The following is a 26,231-nucleotide window of genomic DNA, read 5'->3' as shown; positions in this document are numbered from 1 at the left end:
AAAAATGCTTTCCAGCCTTTAATTCTTTAGATAACATATAGACATCTCTACTCAAGGGAGGCCTACTAATTTTTATAGATTCAAAACAGAACTAGAAAAATAAATTGCCAAATCTGGGATTGGAAATGAATTACAGATATATAGAATTATAAAGTTTTAAAGATGGAAGAAACCATAGGGATCCACTGGCCCATCTTCCTGTTATTTGTTTGTTGTTTGTTTATTCTAAGGCCTGATTCTCAGAAAGGAAATGGTCATAGAGCAAGCAAACAGCTATGTTTATTTCACACTGCATCTTGGTGTAAAGCTTAAAATATATGTTGATGAAGAGTCAATTTCTCCTAGGTTAGTCAGACACTTGGAGGTAGGAGTAAGTTACCTGTGGAGTTGCACAAAGATCCTCACAAGTTCACTGCAACTGTGGTTAATTAAATAAATGTGCCCAGTGTCTCAGAGCTGATTTACTACTATAAGAAGCCATTGTCTTCCAGGGAAAGGCTTAGTAACTTGGTGAACTGAAGCTCCATTTTACTTAACATCATTTGATCTAGATCTGTAAATTATATTTCCCTCTTAAACTACGAGAAGCAGTTGAGGGAATGGAGGCAATTAATTACTTTTACCAAAGGGAAAAAAGTTATTACTAAAACCTCACGTGGATGTATCCTGGTTCCACACTGTGTGCCAAAGCAAGTTTGGTGGAGCTAAACTATAATTAGGCCCTTTTAGTAATTAAATCCCTTTGAACAAAGTAAAACAACCATGTGATATTGAATTCTGGAAAATTTAAGTCACATTAGAGTAATTTTTAAACTGATTTACTCCTACAAAATTTTGACTAATCAATGTTGAGCAGTCCTTAAGTATATCAAAGGCACCAAACTCTATACACTATGTAGGTAACTAAAGGTCAAAGTTCTTTGACTTGGGCCCCAACATTAACCAACCCCTGATGCCCCATGCTGATGTAGTTCAAATCAATAACTGAAATTGTGACTCGAGTAATCCCTTTGATCGTTACACCTGAGGTTACTAACACAAACCTGGGTTTCTCTCCACCCTATTCCAAAGTCAAGACAAGTAAAAACAGACAAAAGAAACTTTCCCAGCTCAGAATTAACAATATTCAGGCAGTGCTCTTTACTTAAAGGAAGAAAACAATTAAGTGAAAACTTGAAGTAATCTCACTCTGCCTGTTTAGCCTCTTCATCCCTCAATGTGTGGTTAGCAAGTGTGGCAATCAGGGCTAAGGTCTGCTATCATTCGGCCTTAATTAAAAAAGACACAAGCTGCGGAGCTGTGAATTAGAAATGTAGCTATGCACTACCCCTGATTAATTCGAGGCTCATGTTGGATTAATAACTCCAAACAAAGAACAAAAGGAAATTGTTATGCGAATTGCAGCCCTCCCAGGCCAGACAAAGGTCAAATCACAGGATTTCAATTTCATCCGGAGTCGCTTAATCAACTCCCTCGGAAGGAAGACCATATGTAGTTCTGAAAGCTACCCATTGTAGTCTTCTTGTCACTGGACCTGAGAGACGGCACAGTCATCCTCTCAAACTATTCTCAATCGCTTCTCTTCTTTCCCCTTTAATATGACAAAAACATCATTATTACCAGTGATTAAAGAAATAAGAGGTCTGCCCTGCAGAAAACATCCCAACAACTGCTGGTTTATGGAGTAAGTTGGACACTGTTAGCAAAAAGCCTGCAGACTTTGCTCCTTTTCCTGAGAAAGGTCTTCACCAGCAGCGACAGAGTCACAACCACCACAGGAGTGAGTGACATCATTGGCAGGGCATTGGGAAGGTTTTGTTACTCCACTACATTTATTGAGAGATGACAATAATAACTTATATCTATTAAACACAAAGGAAGTGCATGGAAGGTACAGTCCAGGAGATTTCAGAAGGTATCAGAAGGCAGGGCTCTCTCCTATGGCTGAGTAGAAGCCCTGCATGAGATGGGGACAGAGGTCTAAGTGGCTCAGGAGACCTGAAGGGCAATGACAACCACCCACCCCTACCCCAGCAGTTCTAGTTTCACCCACATTTGGGGTTTTCTTCTCTTGGAGACTGCACTAAGGTCTAATGTAGGCTGAGAATGGCCGACTCTGATTAGCAAGAAGGGATTAAGTGGTTTGAAGATGTGACGACTTACATACACCACAGCATTAACGCTTTTCACCTTGTCCACACCAACGAACTATTAATGGTAAACTCTCAGGACCATCACAACATCGTCCTGTATAATCAAGACCCAGTGTTCCTCAAATGAAATTCTAGCAAACTAGATAGTTCTTTCAAATGACAAAATAATAATCTTCAGAGATTTTAATATAAGAATTCCAAGATAGCCCTTTGGCCTAATGGAATCAGCAGGGTATCTTATGGTAATGATGCCGAATGTAATCCTTCTATGAGATGATCCACTGGAGTGCTTAACGAAGTACTCTTTGTCAGAGAGATGCTCATCATCGTGGATTATCAGAATTTGTATCATCCAATGTGATGTGGCAAAATTTTCAGCCTCTGCCTTCTTCAAGGAATGCAATAATAGTTGTCACCTTCATGTACTCTACGTTTAGTCATTTGGGGAATTCATTTATTCCTCTGAACTCCCCTAGTGCTTTGGCGGGACTTCTCTTATCGAACATATTATTTTCTCATGTATATTATGTATTTGTTCACTTCTTTATCTCTTATTCATTGAACAAATATTTATTGAGTGTGTACTATGTGTCGGGCACTATGCTAGGCACTGGAGATAAAATGCTATCTAATAGCAGACAACATTCTTGCTGACATGGTCTTTACAGTTCAGTCAGTGAGACAGATCATAAACAAATGCAGAATCATAACATGCCACGTGTTATTTAGGAGAATACATGATAGCATGAGGTTTTATCCTATTAAGGCTGCGAGAAATTTCCCTGAGGAAGTGATACTTTTTTCTCAGATATAAAGTAAGAATACAAGTTGAACTTGACGAAAAGAGAGACAAAAGAGGCAGAGCCTCTTGTCTGAGAGGGCATGACAAGTGGATTAGTCTGAAAGGGACATGAGTCTAGAACTTAGGTGGCAAGGCAGAGAGCAGCGCAAGATCAGTCTAAAGAGGTAGGACCCTAGAACAAAAAAGCAGCCTTGTAGGCCATGTTAAGAATGCTGGTGTCATCCTAAATACAGGAGGAAACATCTAAAATCCTGTAAGTGGAAGTAGTCAAGATACAATCAGAATTGTGTAGCCATTGTAATTTGCCTACCATTCTACAAAATCTCTAGTACTTGAAAACAGTTCACTGGTGTCCCTTCCCAGTGCCAAGCACAATGTTTTCCACAATAGAGTGGCACCTTGCTCCCAAGGATTGGCAGGGCTGATTCAGTTTTATATTACTGCTCCATACACGTGCCCATGCCTAAGCCATAAGCATGGCTGAAGAGGACGGTCCTCTTAGCAAGAGGAGAGCCATTCCTTAATTTAATTTTCCACTAAATTAAGCTGAAAAGCATTTAAGTATATTGTTTGAATGGTGAATACACCAATGAATGAATAAATGGCTTTAATAACACACTGGAAAATGGCAGTTGCAATCACTGAGGACATTAGCGCCCCCAACAAAACTTCTGACTACGGGTAAAAAAAAACTGGCATGCTTTCCTCCTTAAAATTTTATTGCTATTGTTTGGGTTGGGTGACTTCTCAAGGGAAAACAATAATTTCTACCTCCTGAGATATTCAAAGGTGTAATGGCAGTGCTTTTTCCAAATCAACCCCATATCTGAAACATAAAGTCTGCTATTTCAATTTAATGGCTATCAAAAAAGTCACAAATTTATCTGTGAATCATAATTCCCAGGGAGTATTTACGCAAGCCATGTTCTTTATGTGACATACAACTATCAAATAATGAGCACATTCATGAAGCACATTCAGATGTTTGTTACACATGATAGAACAGCTGCATCAACAGAGCTTTCTGAGGATTATTCTTCAAGTTTCTTCTTAAAGCCACTTCATTTCCTTTCCCAAAACCAGTATTACTTGATCTGCATATTTAAGACAAACCTCAGAAATTGGATGAATGTTAAATTTTTCATATTAGTTTGAAACCCAGAGAAGCTGTCCAAATCCCAGTTATAAAATGTATAATTATCTTGCAGACAGTTTAAGTCTTACAGTGTCTGATTGGAGAAGGAAAATTTATCTCAATACAGAACTTGTTGACTCTTTTAGATAGTTTGTAAACATTACTTCAAATTACACACAACAAAATAAGTGACCAACTTAATTGCTAAATTTCATTGTTCCTTTTACTGAGTTTTGACATTGGCACAGGTAGTGGTAAATTTGGGGTTATCTATGCATTTATTTTTAGAGTTGACATGAGGAATGATAAAAGTGATTCCCCATTAATTGATCAATTAAATGTCATATGCTCAGCTACGTATACATTTATTTGTCTATTTTATTTATTTATCTTTTTAAAACTGAGCCATGTGCTGCAGGTATCTGTTTATTAATTAATTCATTATTTATTGCATGATTGCCAGGCACTGTGAATATAGCAGTGAATAAAATAAACATAATCCCCGCCCTCAGGATGCTTTCATTATCTCTTTGACAAGTGAGGAAAATGTGGGAAACAATGGGAATAAAAGTCAATTATCTTTACGTGTCCTGTTATCATATGTAAAGTGGTAGACCCATGCTTTTGAAATCCAGAGTCTCAGATTTTAATTATGCTGTTATTTTTTTCTTAATATACTGTAACTGCAATAAGCATTTAGCCAGGCAGTCTCATGTTAGAAACTAATTTAGCCTAAGGTAGGTTATCTTGAGGAGATTATTTAATAAGTTATTAAAATACAAAGAAGTAAATTATTGCCTCAGTATTTTGGAATATAATGAAAAATGGAATACAATGGTCAAAAGCAGTTAATTTTACTTTCCAGGACAGACTTCTATTTTACATATTGTAAAGGTCTACTGTGTTTTAACTACAAAATAATTTCTTTTGATTTCTTGTAAAGTGTATTTCATTCACCCAATCAAAACATCAAGTAAATTTTATATTAAGACAATGAAAGCATACAGTCTGTTATTTCCATCTACATTGCACTGTATCACATTAACTGAAAACAATTTTTATAGCAATACAAATCAACTCAGATTTAACCTCCCAAATAACTGCTATGTGACAGCTATAAAAAGTAAGTAGTATAGCTTAAAAATAACTACCAGAATTCAGAGAATACGGGAATTCTTAGGCATTTGCTCAAGATGAATATTTTGCTTCAAAACAAGTTGAGCTGACTAAAACTGACTACATTTCAGACATTTCTAAATATGTGTAATAATTTTCAAACACTAATTCCAAATTATTGCACTCACAAATGCTGTCAAGGTAACAAGTAGGAATCTATACTGTGTTAGCATTGGACAGAATATATTAAAAGGGACTACAACCTTTAATCTCCATAACATGACCAATCTGTAACTCTGAGTACTCAGAATTTTATTTCTGATTATGAAAAGATTATAAAGCTTGAGTATAAGCACTTAGATTTTCACTGAGCCAAGTAGAGTAAGACTGATAATTCACATCAAACTTCTCTACCCTATAGGAATTCCAGAGGTGATTTCTCTGAACAAGATAACTTATATGCATATAAAAAGTGACTACTAAAATAAGTGATGACCTGAGTTCTATAATTAAACATTTACTAAAATCCTATCTTTTACTAAATTTTAAATTTGCAATGACTTGAGAAAAAACTAATAATGATGTAAAGAAACCTGTAGAAAATACTTCAAAACTGACGATGCTATTTTTAATGTATAAAAATATAAAAGAGAAAAGACAACAGAAAACAGAAAGCTCCCAAATGGTGGGATGAGAGCAAAGTTGAGGAGGATGGGCCTTTGTGTTGAAGGATAACATGAGAGTGAGAAATGGAAAGATGGAAATACACAGATTGTAATCCAAAGCGGAGGCCACCAGAAATCTGAGATCCTGGTAAACACGACTTGTGTCTAAGGAAAAAGAAACGTATTTCTCTAAACTCATGCAAAAGGTTTGAAGGTTACGTAAACAATGAAAAGAATCCAGTCTAGAGAGAAAGAATTGAAAGTTACTAGCTCAACTCTAGTTCTCTTGCTTAAACATCTCCATTTCTACTTTTTAACATAAGAAATTTGCTAGCAGTTTTCCCAAAGAAAATATTATTTTAGATACAGAGAACAGTGACTCTCTGTCTGGCCTTTTAATATTCACAGAAGAATGGATCCTTCTTAGGCTGCAAAGACTCTCTACCCCTATCTAGTGGTACCTAATGCTTATTACAGGGAAGAGTAAAATATTCATCTCAAATTCCAAAATTAGTTGACAGCTGATAAACAAGCGGGCAATGTCAAAATGCCAATAAAACTTTCAAAGTAATTCACAAATAAAATAGCACACCTAAAAAATACCAATGACTGCAATTACTGAAAAAATTCCATAGAATAAAAATACTCATTTCTGACCATCCAATGTTCCTCTGATATGAATCAGAAGAGTGAACTGGATCTCACTCAGGTGAATATTAAGATTAGTTGGAAAAGAATAATAAACACAGGAACTCTGTAAGCTTCACAATTAGCTCCTGATTACAAGATGTGCTTTCTAATCCATACCCCTACAATAGGTTAGATCACTGGATTTAAAAAATATTCTTAGACTCTGAACAACCTAATATGGCTCAGCTTCTATTTGAATGACCAGAATTAACATAGCTCCACTCTTAAAAGATAGTAAGAAGAAAACAAAATACCTCATGATGCTTAAAGCAAACACAATGAAGAAGGAAGCACAGGAAAACTAAATTTGGCAGTTTGGCTCTTTTGCTTCCTAAAGGAAATGATTTTGACGGGGTAACCACGCGAGTGAAGGTTCCAGTGATCTTTACTTCCTGGACTACAGAAGATGACAAAATCTTAACATGGATATTTCTCCAACTCTGCATTAGATATTCCGCGCATAAAAGATTTATTATCTCAAAAGAGATATCCAAGAACTTTTTTAAAAAATTCACTGATTGTAATTTAATAGTGGCTGAGAAAATCCCACTGGTATTGTGGATAGAACTGGTGAGGCCTTGACCATAGAGAAGATGTTAACCCTGGCTATGAATGTTAAATTGTGGCCAGGTGTGGTGGCTCACATCTGTAATCCTAGTACTTTGGGAGGCCAAGGCAGGTGGATCACTTGAGTTCTGGAGTTTGAGACCAGCCTGGGTGACAAGGCAAAACCCTGTCTCTATGGGAAAAAAAAGCAAAAAAAAACAAAAAAAAAATTTCACCAGGCGTGGTGGCACACACCTGACCCTGTCTATTAGAAAAAAAAAAAAAAAAGGAATGTTAATTGTATGCATAGACTTCTTTAAAGTTCTCCATAGCAAATCTGCAACTGTGTTAATGTAAACTCATTCACTCAGGAAAAGCGGAAGCCACTGAGGGAATTGTGCACTGCCATCGAAGACTCATACCAGGCTCTGAGGACTTTGCCATGATCGTGAATATAAAATCTGAGGCCACAGCAGTAATGAAGCGTTTAAGAAAGATTTATAAACAGCTGAGCCTTTAAAGGTTAATTTTAAAGCCAGGAGGACCCAGAAAGCTTTGTATCATATTGTTGTAGTTATAGTCCCTTTGCCTAACATGGATTCTTCTCAAAATTGTTTCTGATTTAATACTCAGCCAATTCCAATCCACTAAAACTGATCATGTTGATAAAACAAATAGACACTATTTACATATTTCTTTCTTTTACTTAATTCCACAGCCTATCTGCAACTACAAAATACTCCTACTTCTTCAAAACACCCTCCGCCTTAGCTTCTGAGATTCTAGGCTCCTTAGCCAGATCTTTAAATTTTGAACTCCTCATGACTCACCCTAGGCCCTCTCCTTTATTTCTGTGTTAATTACTCCAATGACTTCTGGCACCATCTGTATTAAAAACAACACTCAGATCTGCTCTCCTGACTCTAGACTACCATATTCTACTGCCTTTCACATCTTCATTTGGATGGTTTGCAGGCACCTAATAATCATTGTGTCTCTCAACTTCCTCAATGTTTTCCAAGTGACATTGCCATTCACTGAAACCCCAAAGCTAGAAACACAAGAATTATCCCCAACATGCAGTAAATGACTAGGTACTACTTATGCATCATCCTAAATGTCTCTTAACTCTGATGCCATGCCCACATCACTCCACTTGGGGCAGAGGCATAGCAAGAGGCAGAGTAGTGGGATGGTAACTCCCCTTCTACTTGCTGCCCCAAAGCTGTGTTCCTTCGTTGAAGGTTTATTCAAGTGGTCATCTGAATAACCTTTCAACTTACCATGTAAGATGGTAAGTTTGAAGACCAGATGAAAAGTCACAAGGAGGGGGATGGGAAAGCAAAACTTGGACACTACGGAGGAGGCCCTCATATGCAAAATCCTTTGTCATGAGTCCACTCCTCCACCAATCCAAGTCACCATCCTCAATCCATTCTCCACCCCGCATTCAGAGTCATCTTTTGAAAATGCAAAACCAGTCACAACAAACTTTTCCCCTCACACCACAAGTCCACGAAAAACATCTTTAACAAGTTAGCAGGGCCTTCTCCAATCGGGTTCCTCCTAACTGCGTTGATCATTGTGCTCCCTGTTACTCTGTATTCCTCATCTTGCAATTCCTGGATTTCATCATGCTTTGTCTCACTTCCAAGATTTAGAAAATACTATTCTATGACTTCTGTGGCTTAGGGTGCAGGGAGCAGGCAGGGAGGCTTCCCTGGCCACCTAGATTATGACACTTCCCTCTTATGCCTCTGTACAGTCAAAATGTCTGTAGCAGTCACCAACACTTTTGTAATTACAGCATGTACTTATAAGGTGACCATACTGTCTTCTAGTCTCAATGTCCTTGAGGGCAGGAGATCATAATTGTCTCATTTCGTGCAAAACTCCCAGCACAGCACAGTGCCTGTCACACAGCAATGCCTTCTCAATATTGTTGGATGAATGAATTTGCTTGTTTCTTAATAATTTGGATTAATAGGAGCACGGATCAGAGTTTTAAAGTAGTAATATATCAAATATCTAAAACAGAGGTTCCTTTAAACTAAAATTTGGACAACAGAAAACCATATATTGATTGTCCCATAAGGAGATGTCGCACCTTCCTTCTAGCTGCTTGAATTTGCATGCTACTAGGCTGGCATGATAAACAGACTGATTTAAAAATCAAATAACAGACTCTAAGAAGTTATAACAATCCCTGGATTAGTACAGGATGATAACTAAAGGATCTGCTATATTAAATCATGACAATAAAAGTAAAATCCCTCCATCTTTTCCTGGATTACATTTAGAGCTCAAATCAGAGAGCCTTAAATGAATAATAATGAATGTATGCCTCTGTGAATGATTGAAGACTGAATCACATTTTAACTAGACAATATTTATAAGTCCCTTTGGATGACATAATTACAATTCAAACCATACACTAATTAGTAGCAAACATCTATTTAATATTATTTAGTGGGTTTAAAATATGGTTTTGTTTCTGAAAACAGTAAGAGAAAGGACACTTTATGCAGAATACAAGAATGTTGAGGATTTAAGTCAACAAATAAGTTGGCGCTGCTTAGAAGCAAAACCAATTACATTTCAAAAATACATAACCAAACCAATTATATTTCAAAAATAAATAACCGTATTTTATTTTTCTGATTAATAATAAGGACTAAATATACTCATATACAGGAGACACAGCAAAATTATTTTAAATGTAGATTTTTCCAATGATAATAGTAGTCTTAACAGCAAATACACATTATTTTCTATTGACTGTAGTTCCTTTTAAATCCGTGTATTTCCTCATCAGTTTTATACTGCAGTTAAATGTACCTTAATAGAATATTTACCAAGAGCCAAACTTCTCCAACATTTTATTTATTTATTACTTATTTATTAGAGATAGGATCTCATTCTGTCACTAAAGCCAGAGTACACTGGCATGATCCTAGTTTACTGAAGCCCTGGACTCCTAAGCTCAAGCTGTTCTCCCACCTCAGCCTCCCAAGTAGCTAGGACTACAGATATGTAACACCACACCTGTCTGTTTTTTTTAGTTTTTTGTACAGATGAGACCTCCCTATGTTACCCAGGATGGTTTCAAACATCTGGACTCAAGCGATCCCCCCACTTCAGCCTCCCAAAGCGCTAGGATTACAGGCATAAACCACTGAGCCCAGCCCATTTTAATCTTTAGATAGAACTCAGTTTTGCTCCAGTTTTGCCTGGCAAGTGAATACTTGTTTAACTGGGTTGAGCTCCTAATTAGATTTATTTTTATTTTTCAAAAATGTTGATCATTGCCTTCTTATTTTACTTTTAAGTCCTTATGCTTTTTTAAGTTCATGAAAGAAGAAGGAATTAGGAAAGAAGCACTAACAAATTTCAAAATATACTAGTTTGAAAATGAAATTATGTTTTTAATAGGAGGACAACCAACATCTAACATTTTGTTCGGTATGGTATCTTTGGATAGTTACGTGTAATGCAAGAGTAAAGAAATGTTAATATTGTAAACTAGCCACATCTGTGTAGCACTTCATATGTGCCAGGCTCAGTTCTCAGTGCTTCATGTGTATTAATGCCTTTCATTCTCATTGCAACCTTATGAGGTAGGTGTTGTTTTCACCTTCGTTTTACCGAAGAGAAATTGAAGCACAGAGGGTTGAGTCACAAGCTCAATTACATAGTAAATAATGAAGGGGCTTGGGTTTGAACTGAGGCCGTCTGGCTCTAGAATTTGTGCTTTTTGTGGCTATATTATGCCAACTTTGTAAAACACAAATAATACTATTTTTTTGATAGTTCACTAATAAAAATACTCTCCTCTAACCTCAAATAGCCAAATAAATCTACAGCAAAAAGAACATACTGAAAGCATCATACTACTTAACTTTAAAATATACTGCAAAGTTATAGTAATCAAAATAGCATGATACTGGCATGAAAACAGACATGTAGACCAATGGGGCATCATAGATCCCAGAAATGAATCCAGACATTTGCAGCCAACTGACTTTTGACAGAAGTGCCAAAAATACATAATGAGGAAAAGATAGTCTCTTCAATAAATAGCACTGGGGGTAACTGCATATCCATGTGCAAAAGAAGGAAATTAGATCCTTATCTCACACCATATAGAAAATCAACTCAAAACAGAATAAAGACTTAAATGTAAGATGCAAAACTGCAAACCTACAAGAAGAAAACACACAGGAAAAGCTCCATCACATTGATCTGGGCAATCCTTCTTCAGATATGACCAGAAGCACAGGCAACAAAAGCAAAAATAGACAAATGGGATTATATCAAACTAAAAAGCTTCTGCATAGCAAAGGAAACAACCGACAGAGTAAAGAGACAACCTATGGAATGAGAGACAATATTTGCAAACCCTATATCTGATAAGTGGTTAATATTTAAAATATATCAGGAATTAAAATAGCTCATAGCAACAAGACAAATCATCAAATTTTAAAAATAGGCAAAGAACCTGAATAAACATTTCTTAAAAGAACACATGCAAATGGCCAATGGGTATATGAACAAGTACTCAACATCACTAATCATCAGGGAAATGCAAATTAAAACTACAATGAGGTATCAACTCACACCTCTTAGAATGCTATTATGAAAAAGACAAAAGGTAACAAGTGTTGGCAAGGATGTGGAGAAAAGGAAACCCTTGCATACTGTTGGTGGGAATATATATTGGAATAGCCATTATGGAAAACAGTATGGAGGTTTTCAAAAAATTTAAAAATTAAAAATAGAACTACCATATGATCCAGCAATCCTGCTACTAGTTATATATATATACAAAGGAAATCAGTATATCAAAAAGATATCTACACTCTCATGTTTACTGTAGCATTATTCACAATAGCCAAGATACAGAGTCAACCTGTGTCCAGTGGTAGATGAATGGATAAAGAAAATGTGATACATCTACACAGTGGAATATTATTTGACCATTAAAAAAAAATCCTATCATTTTGCAACAACATAAATGGACCTGGAGGAGCTAGGCCCAGAAAGACAAACACTGTATGTTCTAATTTACATGTGAAATCTCAAAAACTTGATGTGACAGAAGTAGAAAGTAGAATGGTGGTTACCAGGAGCTGCAGAGGTGGATGAAGGAGGCTGGGGAGTTGCTGGTCAAAATATATATTTTAAAAATTCTCCTGATTCGAATCCTATGTACACTAGTTTCTAACTTACAAGTTAGTAGTCATCTTAAGTCATTTATAAATTTTAATTTAGCACTGTGTTAACCCATAAAAATATTATATAATGCCCTGTTTTTACACATCCTAAAGAATGAGAATCATTGGCATGCAGCACGGAAAAAAAAAAAAAAAGACTCAGAGTAACTTAGCAATTGAGTATGGCTGGAGATAACAATGTGCGGAGAATGGCAAGAACTAAGGCAGGAGTCACATTATAAAGTTCTATGGTCCCAAATGGAATTTTGTAATTTTATCCATAAGAGAATGAAAATAGAAAAAAAAATTATCTTACGCATAGGCATGAGATAGCCAAATAGATGTTTTACAAGGATTATAACAGAGAAAATATTGAATATAAACTGGAAGCCAGGTAGTTATTTAAAATGCTGTTACTATTAGTAAGCAACGATGAAACCTAAGTTTAATTAGAATGGGGAAGAGGAGAACTAAACAAAAAATCAACACTTAAATAGTAAGTAGACTGGATTTGGTAACTGGTAACACTGAAACTGTTGGGGAGGAAATAAACTATGGGCAAATTATACTAATAGCTAATATATACACATCAATGCTTTAACATTGTTTTGATTTTTAAACAGAAAACCCATAGGCAGCACAAGAATAACATAAGCCATGGTGAAAAAAAAAAGGTATCATTATAAATATGAGGTTTTATCATACACCATTCTTATCTTAAAATTTCATAAAATCTTCATTTTAAAATACCATCTAACTGAATTTAGTTCCTGAAAACATCAGTACCTTTTATAATTTCACCTATAATATAATCAGTCAACATTGATTAATAATATAATTGTTATACTAAGGTTTGGATAGAAAATAAAAATTTATCATCAAATATATTTCACTTGTTCAATGATTAAAATCTATAATTACAGGTAACATTTTCATAGCAAATTTTGTATGAAGAATTAATCTGGTGTGCTAGCATTTCCTGCTGTTAACTGTAGTAGCTACTTGTAAATGACATTTAAAATCAACTCATTCATTCATTCATTCATTCAACCAGGCCATGCCAGGTAAGTACCAGGTAGGTAAAACTACTAAACTCGGTGGGAAATATAAGTGAAAGAGAAGTTATAGTTACTATCCGAAAGAAATTTAAAACTTAACTAAGGAAATTAAATGTAGGGGCATCTCATTCTAACAGTAGCAACTAAATCTGTTAATGAATAGCATTTTATTTTCAATTAAATTACTTTCAAACTACACTCTCTTCTGCTGCTTATTAGGATGAAATATAGCAGGTTATATATTTCACACTTTGTAACACTTGGACTTTTTGTTCTTTCTTTCTTTTAATATTAGAAGGCCCTAACTGGGATTCTCAAACTGGAAGTTGGATTTTGAATCTTGAATTACATTAAAAGTTTGTGTATAAGCACGTTTGTGAGGAGGTCTACAGATTTAATCAAAACTTAAAATGGTTTCATGACCCCAAAAGGTTGAAATACCATGAGGTCATTTAGGGAAGTAGAAAATGAATCTAAATCATGTTTCTCCAAAGCCAGTAACTTATCTTAATTTGTTGTTATACATCTTTTCCAAGTGACTTTACAATTCTGCAGAAAGAGGAATGAAAATAATAAAACCTCAGCCCAAAAGTCGCTGTCCTAAAATTGTAAGTTAAATACCTAGCCAGTCTTGAAATTTTCAGTTACAGAATTTAAGATTTTAATGAAATATTTATTTGCCAAAATAAGTTTTCAAGATTTTTCATGTCTAACTTTAAAAAGTGCTCTGAAACTCACAGGACCATTACAAAGTGATTAAAAAAAAAAAAAAAAAAAAAAAGAGTATCAATCCCAGCTTAAAAAAATAAAGTTTCTAGGCTTTTTATGAAAATTCAGTTCCACAATGTTACAATTTTCTGCAGCATAAAAAAGTTCCATTTTGAGGACCAGAAGTTTAATCCAGACAGGATGGTTCTCACAGGCCTTCTAAAGCAATCTGCATCTACTGACATAGACTTACAGGTAAGTAAGAAGATGGTGATTAACACCTTCAGAAACAGTAGAAATCTTTGTGATTTTATTTAATCTCTGTTGAGCACAATGAGTATGAATGAATTCAAATTTCCAGAAAATCTGTCTGTAGGTAGAACAAATAAAATATTTAATCACAAGGGTCTGGAATCAGTACTCATTACTGCTAATAGCACAGTTGTATAAAAGAAGACACAATGCTACCTTATGCTAGCCTGACTCAGATAGGATTAGGAATAGCCAAAACCACAATATAGTTCCCTTTTTTTGCTTGTTTTCAATGATGCTTAGTTGGGATTTGTCATCTGAAGACAGCATTTTTTATAGGTCATAATAAGACCAGTCTATAATCAAAGTCTGTAAGTCCAGTCTATATTTTATAAGTCCAGTCTATAATCAAAGACACCAAATTTAGGACTATCAGTCTCAGACTTTAGAGAAACATAACTGTTTTGATAATCCAGGTAATTTTAATTTTCTCCAGTGGAGAAAGTGAAACATCTCCAACAGATTGATTGTCACCAAGAGTTTTAATTTTTTGAAGAGGACAAAGAATTCCATTCAGCTTCCAGAGAATGAGTGAATGAGAAGGCATTTCATTTTCCAAAGCTCCCTTCTCTCTCATTTCTCTAACACAATACACTTGGAAACAAAAGGCAGATTATTAACTTTTAAAATGAAGCTACTTGTTTCTCTCCCCTCTCTGGATCCCTCACCCCTCCTCTCTACTGCCTCTCAGCACATCTGGTAACCATGTGTGGTAGTGCTAATGAAGACTTTCCTGAGTGAGTTACAATTAGTTCCGACTGCCGTGCAGCTTTCCTGGGCTGTACCAAAGTAAAACATGGGAATGGGGGCAAAGGAGAACCAATAACTATTTCACTTCTCAAAACTGAATTCTCTTCTGCCCCTGGGACTCTCATCACCAATGCTCGGGAGGATTTTTTTTTTTTTTTTTAAGGTGTAAGCAAATACTTTCATAGTTTCCTCCAAATCAGTATTTTACCCAACTTGATTGAATGCAACAGGCAGGCAACAGTACTTCTATGATCCTCTGAACAATAAAGAATTGTTAAATAGATGCTATTCCCCCTTCATGGCCTACGTATTATACTTACCTAACAATTTTATCTACTTTAATAGAATAAATTTGTGTGTTTGTGTGTTTTACTATTTGATGGATTAGAAGGAACTGCGGAAGCAAATGTACTGTATACAATTAGGCTGTCTTGAAACCGTACATTTTTGTTTACTCTAGGCCTCTTCCCCCTTCTCAATCAAGCTACTAATAGAGCTGTTTTAAGTTTCAACAAGGACCATATTAACTGCGGGTCTCCACATGAAACAGAATGCTAAACCCCAGAGTCTCCTGACAATGTGAGCTCAAAGTCTCCCAAATCCTGTTTCACATTTTTGTCTGAAATCATGGTTACTTCTTTGCAATGCTTTTTTCTGTACCTAGCAAATTATTAGTGCTCAATAGACAATATACGATGGCAGTGACGCCCTTTGTGAGCATGTTTTAAGTGACATTGAGGGTAGAAAACTTGATATAGTTATTTTTGACAACTTGTATTTATGCCTTACGATTTTAATGGCATCTACTTTTTAATTTTACCAACTCTAGTCCTTTTATATGGATTTACTTGGTAAAAGCTAACCAATGATAACAACCACAGTTTGCATTTCAGCCTGCCAAGCATATTCTCTATACACACACAGTAGGCACATGAACTCCTGTAACAATTAAGAGTCACAAATAAACATTTATAAATAAGAATTCAAAATCAGAAATAAAAACTGGATTTCCTAACATGTCACTTGAAGCTATAACAATGTATAAATCAGATTATCCCCAAAACAAAGAAATACAGCAATCAAGAAACAACATAGAAGAAAGCTGTGGGAATGTTACTTCTTCTTTTAACAGAAACCAAAATGAAATGATATAACATCCAGGAATAGCGATCATAAAGAAAATGCAATAAGCATATTAGGTTAAAAAATAAATCACACTCCTTCAACTCCTCTGGAACTTAAATGTAAATAGTTTCTTAATAAAATAAAGAAAAACATCTCCCTCACTATGTATAGTTGAAAAATATTTCAAATTCATACAACTAAAATTTCTACAACTGTTTTCCCTGCTGCCATCCCCTTCTCTCATTAAAAATGTGAATGATTTAACTGTACAGTACCAAAATCTCAGGCTAGAGAAAGTTTTACCCTGAGCTGGCCAGGGTAAAACTTTGCATCCATGTCTGGGTGATTATCCTTCCGAGTTGATCTCTGTCCCTTTCAGAAATGATCAAATTTAAAATAAAAACAAAAATCCTCTGCAGATCTTTTGTAAGGTGTGTGGGTGTTTTTTTCATACCAGGAGAACCCTAGAGAATGGGAAAATTATACAACACACGCAGAAAATTTTTATAAAAGGCTTTAACTTAAGTGATAAAAATACTGAGATTCATCTACATTTCAAAATGCCAATATAATTGGCACCACTAACAATAAGTTAGTTAGCAACACAAATACTGTAATATAGAATGATGTGACTTTCAGTACTAATTTTTTCTTTATATTTATGAATAGGATGCTGACTTTACTAGCAAAAATGACAGTTAATGACAACCCAGTGAGCCACTGCCCAGTGCCTCCTGGGCCTTAGGAAGGGGGTAGTTCCATGTGTAAATGATAATTAATGCCATTAAATATTCCAACACTATATTTACTTAACAGCTTTTAGCATTCAAATGCTCAAATGTTTCTACAGTACCTTACGAAGTAATTAGATACTGCGAAGGTATATAGGGTTGATTTTCAAGGTAACTGATATTTCTCTTGAGAACAGAATTGGTCTGTAATTTTTATGTTCACAAATCAGTTTTATATGTGGGCATTATATTTTTATTGAACTAAGTAATAACCTGTGTACGAATTCAATACACCGTAAGCCGTGCCCCTCACACAGCTGACATCAATTCTCAGTCCCTGTGTCACTAAGGTTTGCTCTGCACCTGATGCTGCTATGGCAAGTCAGACTGCTTCTAGATGTGATTCAAATGCATTTCTATAAACTGTGGACTCAGTGACGTATATAATGATCATAGCCCTACTCTCAATATTTCAGGAAGGCAGTGGTAGGTAAAACTAAATAATACAATATTCACATATTGGATAACAACTTTAAAAGTTATTTAATGTTGGTAAACATATATAATAAGATCTGATTTCTTGATAATAAAGAATCCTTTTATTGTATGTACAGATGTTTAAATTAACACACACATTCCATTCTTATCTCTCTTAAATTCAGCAGGATAACTGTAAGTCTTTGCAAGGCATGTTATCAATGTAAAGGCAATAAAAAAGTCACTCTCTTGTGAATTACTATTTACAGTATTTCACAAGAATGGCATTCACACCCTCCAAATGAACAAGGTTGTCTCTTTAAATTGAAGGACACCACAGGCACTCTTCATCAGTTAGCATTAGTGATAGGGAGAGGGGGAGGGAGAAAATAAACCATTTTTCCATCATTTGAACTCTCCCTGACCTTTGCAAGCTATTCAAGTAGGCTCTTAAGACAATTCAAATGAATAACATATATACACATACATAGAACAGATATACAGACAGCAAAAGAGTGAATCCTATTAAGTAGATAGGTTGATATGTAGACAGACATTCACCCCCTTGAAGCCTATTTCTTGGTATTGTCATTGAAAGCACAAGAGTAACTCCCATTAAAAGACAGTAAAAACATTCCATGATTTTAATCAATCATTATGTGAACCAAGGTATAGACTTGCTGTGAACCATGTATAGATAAAACAAACAGATAAAAAAATAATAAGAAAAAAGCCACCTGCCCATATGGTGACTTCAAATTTTTCCACATATGATTATGGTTGTACTAGTTGGAGAAAGTGGGTAAGGAGACTGGCAAATATCAAATGCACTAAGAAGTATACAGTGAAATAGATCATTCAAGTAATATTTAGCTTAAAAAATTCAAAATATCCCAGTCTTAAACTTATTTCTATTCCAAAAGTTAAATATAAAATTTTAGGAAAAGATGTTACATGTCTGTGAATGTGCACTCATACACATCTACAAATACAAAATTATTTATTCATTTTTACTAAAATATTTGCTCAAAATAGAGACTAACTGATGTCTGTCTAGCAACTTACAACACCACTTCCCCACTTAACTTGCACTACATGCTGGAGTCCTAATGGTACTATTACCGGGCCAGTTGCAATTTTTTACACAGAACACTGATAAAGATAGTAACCCAAACTTGACACTTGAATGCATTAAAAAATCATGCATGAATCATGCATGTAAATATTTTTAGGTTGCTTTCTGAAGCCACTCAGTTACCTATTTCCCCAGAAAGACATACAAAAGGGGAAAAGAGTAGAAACCAAGATTTAAAATATGACAAAATTATCCTCTATAAATCGTACAGTTTCTAGACTCAAAAGCAAAATCCTACCAAAATTAACACAGGAAGATAGAGATAAAAGAGTCCCAAATAAACCTTTCTTCCAGCCAGAAACCATGTGAATGTGGAAGTTTCTTCAGAGTAAAACGTGTATCTTGGGTTCCCAGGAAGCTCTGTCAGTGGCAGGGATGTGGAATTCACTGGCCCTGCAAACTCATCCTTCCCAGGCTTTCCTGCTACCTTCTGGAGCAGTGACAATACCAATTCTAGAAACCAAGAGTAAAGAGGGAATTGCTCTATTGTGATTCCCAGTGACCCATAGAGCAGGATTTCACTAGTCCTATGACATGTGACTGAGCTTGGGAAGTTCCCGTGTCAGTTCCAAAAATCCTAAGGTGGGATCTTCGCTTTGTGAAGCAAATTAATTACACAACCAAATATTGCCACATTCTTGAGGTCTATTGACACAATGGGAACTTCAACCCCTACTTAGCTTAGCATTTTTTTTTTCAAGAGTGAAAAGTGGTCCACGTAGAGCACAATATAATTTAAGTAAAGGAAGATTAAAACATATTTTTATCCATTTCCTATGGTGGGAAATTACATGTTTTAGATTTGAGGTCCCCCTCTCAGGAAACCCTTTCAACTTTGTATTATTCACTCCTGAGTAGTATGTGGTAGAAAATGAGTGGAAATCAGTTTGTCCACTATTTCCGAGTCTTCTGCACTGCAATACTTCCATCAATATTTACAATATCTCAGTCCTGTTTACAGATGTGTATCACATCAGGCTCAACCAAGTTACAGAATTCCCTATGGTTTTTATCTGGACATCTAATTAAAAACTAAAAGTTATTATTCTCACAATTATCACTGCTTTTTAAAACCAGTATATTCACTACATGTTCTTCTTAGTTTCAAAATGAGAAAATAACCAGTATTTTATGTATAGGATATCCAATAATAATTTTATTAAGAAAGAGACTTAAGAAACTCTCCCCCTTTCCCATATCCCTGGCAGGATAAAATAGCATTTCTAATGGTAAATACTAAAGTAAAAAAATGTGAACAGTCATGGAAACTGTGAGTTTTCCCAACACATGTGAGTCACTTAATATCCCCAGAAGTAATGTAGCCACCCGAAAAAAAACACAGATTCAAAAGGAGATGATGATTTGATGGTTTTTCCTGTGTCTAAGTAAGATTGGCTATGACTAAATAATTTCTCAATTGCTGGACTAAAACAAGCCAAAACAAACAGTGTTTAAAACTTTAAAGTATATTGTGTGGTGGTGACTGTCCAAGGTCTTGCTAAAGTCAACATTGATAGATAATACTGAGATGAGTTAGATGCAAAGGGCTGTTCTTCAATTCATTGATTATAAAAACAAAAAACTCTGCAGCATTGTTGCAACCAGAAAAAAATAAAAATAAAACATTCTCACCTATATATTAACAAATCCAACATGATTCACATTTAATAATAAGAGGGGAAACATATATACCTGAGGTAGTTAAAGTTCAAATGGTTGCAAAATGGTAAAATATTTTTCTTAGTATAATGGTAGAATTAATCTCAGCATTTTCAAATCAATAAAAATTCTGTCCATATCCTACAGTATATACATATTCATTTTCCCTAGCCCTTTTGTAATCATTCACATTTCTTTAAATGAAAAAAGTACCAGGAGTATAGTTTAAAATATTAAATGGAAACACTGAAACCTAATCAAGGAAAAGTCATTCATTTAATCAAGAAACTTTTATCAAATGCCTATTGTGTCCTACCGGAAGTGTCTCAGTTCTGTCGGAAGGTAAACTATGCAGATACAATAGAAGTGAACACTTGTTTCCCAGCCTTGCTAATTTTAATCTTATTATGGAAACCAGGTATACATATTTTTCTAAGTTGCTTAAAATTTAATTACTTAAAATTACTTAAAATTCTAAATTACTTAAAAATTTAATTCATGTCAATGTGATCAAACAGATCAATTTCTTTCATTGTCCTGGTTCAATTATGTTAACATTATTTTCCCAGGACGATAATGTTCCTAGGAACATATAGATTTAAAAAACCAGCAAATAAGAAAAAATGTAGGTTATGGACTTCTTTTCCAGGTAGTCTTTGAAAAATGAACAGAATTCAGTACTGAAAATATCTATGGTTCTAACTTTGTCACTGTGTAACCTTAAATAAATTACTTAGCATCTCTGAGTCTTTACTTTCTAAACTATTAAATGGTTTGTGATGAAACTGCTCCAAGTAAAAAGATCACAAATTTACCACTTATAAATTCTAGTAAATATTTGGAAGATCGTAGAAACAAAGTAATTGTAACCATACTGTTATTATATTGTCATAAGACAAAATGCCCTTGCGGTTGTTCAAAAACTACATGAATCTTCTCTGATAATTGAAAAATAGAAATGTTTCAATGTTTCATTACAAATATGAAATATTTACTTAAGCTATATGCCTACAATGCTTATTAAAAATTCATTTAGGCCGGGCGCAGTGGCTCACGCCTGTAATCCCAGCACTTTGGGAGGCCAAGGCAGGTGGATCACGAGGTCAGGAGATGGAGACCATCCTGGCTAACACGGTGAAACCCCATCTCTACTGAAAAATACAAAAAGTTAGCCGGGCGTGGTGGTGGGCGCCTGTAGTCCCAGTTACTCGGGAGGCTGAGGCAGGAGAATGGCGTATACCTGGGAGGCGGAGCTTGCAGTGAGCCGAGATTGCACCACTGCACTCCAGCCTGGGCGACAGAGCAAGACGCTGTCTCAAGGAAAAAACAAAAAAAATTCATTTAATGGTAGAATACTTGCTTGTGATTGGGGGAAATACTAGTGATTGGGAAAATGGTAGAATGCTTAGACTACTTCGTGATTGGGGGGAAACACTTTATAAATAACAAGCACTTAATAAGTTAAATACAACTCTAAATTTAAAAATATTTTCTCTTTACCAATAATCAAAAATACTATTATTTCTTAAACTACAGAATTTGGACATGTAGGAAAACGGATGTAGCTGCAAATGGATTAGAGATATCAAAGCTGAAGAATCCCAAATACCAGTTTTGATTGTCCCAGTGGGATGGGTAAATGGGGCTTTCTCTATCTTTTGAGTCCTGAGTTTTGCATATCATAAGGCTCACTGAATACTTCTTAATTGAGTGATACTAATCTTAGATATTCATATAGTTTCAGTGTCTCTATCCCTTAAAAAATTGTCATGATGAGGATACTGAAATTATAAGCTTCATATTACTTACTAGCAATACCATATGCCAGAAAAATGACAAATTACTGGGTTCAGGAGACAGAGGGATCAATTTGGTGCTTAAGAAATACTGACAATTAAGAATTTCATGAAGAAAAAAGCATTTGGATTCTTATGATTAAAGGCTACAAATTTACAATATAATACCATAACGACATTGTTTAAAGTCCTTAAACCGCTTACTTTATTATTTCTTTCTCAAAACTCAACTCCTCTTGAGAATTGATAACTGCAAACAATAAGTAACTTTCCAAACTGTTTCCATGATCGAACTCTACTGGTGAACAAAATATTGAAAGATCCTTATGTAAATTAAAACACAGGGGAAATATAAAATTGCTATACATGCTCAGAAAACATCATAAAGAAGTCTAGATAAAAAGTAGATAATAACATTAGACAACATTTTTTGTACCTGGCTACAAAAACTACCATCTCTAAATTTCAGAATGTTCCTGTGACAGATGACAAACCAATAAATTCGGTAAGACTTGCTTTATTTGATGTATTGATTAATAATAATTTGTAACTTATTTTAAACTGAACTTTAAAAATAAACATTATGTGCTCATTAAATAATGTGAAGGCCTTTTGTAAAGCCCCAAATTAATCATTAAGGTTGTTTGTTTAACATCTACCATGCATAAGACACACTACTGGGTACTCTAACTGTATTTTAAAGTTAATAAATAGACCAAAGATTAATCAATACCTAATTTAATCATTTGAGTATATATCTTCAAGTATTGTGAAGAAAAGTTAGTGTAGACCTGAATACATATAACATTTTTATTATAAAAATAAAGGACTAAAGAAATACGCAAGGCATATAAACAAACAATACAAGTTTTAGGTAGCCTTGGTACTGTTGGTTCTAATAAATACACATTAACTTTAGCATAATATCAATATGTACCTTTATAGTATTATATAAACAAAGCAGTAATAAAGCAGTTACAATTGATAAAACAGGTTGCACCATATTTATCCTGGCCTGGAATCCCTCTTGAAATCATGCCTAATATTCACAGTAGAATCTAGAGTTCAATAATGTATCAAGCGTGTTACACTAACAACATTTTAAAATATTTCTTCCTGACCAAGTTTTTCAGCTATTCTGAAGTGTGACTGACTGGAATATTTTAAAGTTTCTCTAGATAATGCAATTATAGTGCCATCCATATCCATCACATATATTTAGCCTTTTTTAAAAAGTATATTTAGTGTATCATTTGCTTTAGTGATAGCCAGCAGCAATGAATTCCACAGTTCAGTTGTATGTGGTACAAAAAATTACTTCCTTTTAACTGTTTTGGTCAAGATATTTTATTTCACTGGGTGTGTACTTGCACTGAGAATATAAAGGATGCTAAAGAAATCCACCAATGGATATATATTTTTCATTACTATATTCTGTCAATACAGATAATAGCCTTCATTTGAGTCTCATATTTTACTCATGACTAAAATACAGTGCTGGCATTTGCAATTCCTTATTTCTCAATGATTTCATTTTCTGCTTTTGTGAAGCACACAGAACCTTCAGCAAACATTTCTCAAAGAATGTATTGTTTAATATTTACCAAAGTTTGTTACATTCTGACTATGAGTATTAGTAGAGGAGAGACTGGAACAGATAACCTAATGTCGGGGCATATAAAAATAATTGATAATGCTTCCCATCAAAGCCTGAGCCAATTTTGAGGTTCACATTGTGTTGCAAACTACCTAAAGAAGAGATGAATTGTCTCCACAGACTTTCTGGTTCATAAATTTCCTGTAGAAAGGAAGTAATTGTTTTTGTTTAAAGGAAACATCCTGGGTTAAATTAAGCAAAAGTCTCATTTTCTGTCAACAGAAGACAAAGCAGAGAGGTAAAAAGGTCAATAAATATCGGAAAGCAAGAGACTAACTGGTATTTATTTGGTACCTTGCACGCGTAAGCATTGAGAACACCAGAAAAAACAAAATATCTGAATTCCTGAATTAATTTCCCTTTTTTGTTCAACTATTTTGTATTTTGCGAAGGTGTGATATAAAAACACGTTGCTCACCATACAATAAATATATATGCTAATGTTTTAAAGTTTAAACGCTTTCTAATTCAAAATAAAGCATGGCAGAACTGGGACAATCATCTGTTCTACCTGCATGTGTCCAACTGGTCCAACAGAACTTTCTTACTGAATTTCTCCAGAAATTAAGGTAAGGGTCCCCCAAGTTCATCATGGGATGGCGGCATTTCTGTGTTTTTAGTATCCTAACAAGACACAAGTTTCCTTAATCATATATTGCACATATAAAACCTTTCCTGATCTACATGAGTTTTCTTTTTTGTGGATATTTAAAATGTTATGGAATTACTCATAAAATTGTAAATGTAAGATATAGCTACCTCTTGAATTTGGACTACTGCATTATTTCTTAGAAAGGAGAAGAACAATATATAATTTTTACTTTCTTGGGCATTTTCCATTAGTAATGTAACAACAATTTTAATTATAAAATACTGAAACCTCCATCACATGTCATCATTTTCAATTTAACCTTACAACAAAGCATGTACCCACTTCAGAGATTTGGGGTAAGGATTATATTGAATAAGGCATGCTAAACACATAGAGGAAGACCTAATATATAGCAAATATTCAAATAAATTGTCATCATTGTTGTTTTATAAAAGGAATGATCAATGTCTTTAAAGACTCAATTTGCCTTGGGGCATCCACAATTTGAATAATACTACACAACATAAAGGTGTCTGTGCATGCTTTTGATTTATATGTATATGCAAAATGTATTTATCAATGCATTCAACAATTTTATACTAACAACCTCCTATATGTGTATGACAACACAAAGATGAAGGACATAATGCCTCAGCAGAGAAGCTTAGTGTAGCAGGTAAGTATAATACTGTTGCATTTAATAAGTAAGTGTGAAATAATACATTATGTGCCACAATAGAACTATGCACAGGGTAGGTATAGTAAGTGCCAAAATATTGCTGCCTTTTATAGTCCAGGAGGGGCAAGGATTACCAGAGAAGACAGTGAATTAAGACTTTTATGCTTCTTAGAAACATTCTCACGATAAGGCAGGATCTTCGTCTAAGTATGTTTATCTATTGTCATTATGGCATTATGTTGGCAGAGTCTTTGGTTATGCAACCTTAAAGAATGTTTCCATCTCCACATGATACTCCTAAATATTAGATTCAAAATGTTAAGTCGTATTTTATCCTATTGAGTTAAAAAATTCCTGGCTATCTCCAAATATAAATTAGTGTTTGTCTTTGAGAATGTCACTGTCTTCATAAGGATTTCTACAATGCATATTCCATATCGAACTGAACCTAAAATGCATCCCTGATTGGCCATGTCAGCCAGAAGGCTATTCTATTATCCATCATAGTGCCTGACATGTAGTAAGCACTCAAGAATACATATTTGTTAAAGCAACAAATGAGTGAATGAAGGAATTAACTCTCAGTCCCTTACCATCTTAGAAGAGCCTTGGACAAAAGCAAAATACTCAGCATTACAATAAATGTAGCATGTTCTAACTATTTTTAAAATATTCTTTTGGATCTGAGGTGAACATTCAGAAGTCTGGATATGCTTCTGAAACAAAGAGTGGGTTCCAAAAAAATCTGAGCAGGGTTTGCAAACAACTAAGATCAGTCAAATCTCCCACTAGGAGGTTATGGCCATGCATAGCCTCAAAATACCCAGCAAAAGCATAGTAAGTAAGTAAGACAGTGGACTCCGGACTCCACTGCTTGGGTTCAGATCAAGTCTCCACCCCTGACTAGCCATGTGACCTCTGGTAAGTTACTTCACCTCCCAGTGCTTTAGGTTATTCATTTATAAAATAAGAACACAATAATGCTTCCCTCATAGGATTGTTTCAAGGACCAAAGGGATTAAATATTTGAAGTAACTTGAAATAGCATCTGTACGTATTAGGTACTCTATTGGTGTTTAATAAATCAGTAGTCACTTAAAAGACCTCCCAGGGCCAAGAAACCCTCCCACTCAGCCTCCCGAGTAGCTGGGACTACAGGTGTGTGCCACTACGCCCAGCTAATTTTTAAATTTTTTTGTAGAGGTGGGGGTCTTACTATGTTGCCCAGGCTG

General features: G+C 34.9%; 1 protein-coding gene across 15 annotated transcripts in view; it reads right to left on the bottom strand.

The window, feature by feature from the left end:
* SOX5 (SRY-box transcription factor 5) overlaps positions 1-26,231 on the bottom strand; it is a 1,033,373-nt gene that overhangs the window by 484,460 nt on the left and 522,682 nt on the right. Inside the window, exon 1 of one of the 15 annotated variants that reach the window (XM_016924905.4) lies at positions 18,900-18,978. The exons of 13 other annotated variants lie outside the window; for them this stretch is intronic. The gene's annotated coding sequence lies outside the window, so the exon portion shown is untranslated. Of the gene's footprint in view, positions 1-18,854; positions 18,979-26,231 lie in introns of those variants that run through there. One more of the 15 variants, XM_024348221.3, reaches the window with a different exon arrangement.

Source organism: Pan troglodytes, chromosome 10, assembly GCF_028858775.2.
Source record: "Pan troglodytes isolate AG18354 chromosome 10, NHGRI_mPanTro3-v2.0_pri, whole genome shotgun sequence".
Classification (NCBI taxonomy): Eukaryota; Metazoa; Chordata; class Mammalia; order Primates; family Hominidae; genus Pan; species Pan troglodytes.
Note: the sequence above shows the minus strand (reverse complement) of the source record. Positions and strands in the feature narration are given on the sequence as shown.